We start from the raw sequence: 784 nt of genomic DNA, 5'->3' as shown, positions 1-784 counted from the left end.
TGTTATTCACCCCCATGAAACTCCTTCCTCTTCGCCCCCGCCGTTCTGCTTCGCCCCCGCCCCGTTCTGCTTCGCCCCCGCAAAAAATCTGTTTCGCCCCCGTCGTTCCTCTACGCCCCCGGCGCAATTCTGCTTTGCCCCCGTCCTTCTGCTTAGCCCCCAATGGCGGCACAGCTCACAGTCGACACGAAAATCGTCTGCAAAATAACAATAAAGGCTGTGCCGCCAAATTTAAAGTAGCCCATGCTCCGGCAAACATTCTGGACCACCTTTCTGCCAAGTGGCGTTGCACAAATCCTTCCCATTCAAAAGTTTACCCCTACCTCACGGCCCGTCAGTGGTCTCGTCTAGTGCGGAAGCCACCTCTGGTAACCCGGAAGTGACTATCTTACGTTTATAAGTACTGGCGGTTAATTTCACTCACGGCTGGACAGACGCTAGGCTGATCGCCATGGAAGGTGGGTACTAATTAAAGCCAACTTGGATAATGGCGGGATTTTGTATCAGGAACTAATCGTGTTCCTTTTGATACAAGTAGACAATAGTGAAAAAATGACAGCTATCAGTAATAGGTTACTATCCACACTGCACAATCATTGGATCATCCTGCATGAGTTATGGGGCAGTGCCGAAGTCGCGCGGTGTGAACCGAGTCCCCGCAGGTGAGAAGTTTCACTGGATCTGGGTGGGTGGGTGGGTGGGTCAGAAAAATGAAGGGAAATGCCTTCTCCTCTTAAAGCTTCCCCCATCCACCCTCCTGCCTCAACTGCTGGGTCGGTCTCAC

Source organism: Branchiostoma belcheri, unplaced genomic scaffold, assembly GCF_001625305.1.
Source record: "Branchiostoma belcheri isolate BF01 breed outbred unplaced genomic scaffold, Haploidv18h27 scaffold228, whole genome shotgun sequence".
Lineage (NCBI taxonomy): Eukaryota > Metazoa > Chordata > Leptocardii > Amphioxiformes > Branchiostomatidae > Branchiostoma > Branchiostoma belcheri.
Note: the sequence above shows the minus strand (reverse complement) of the source record.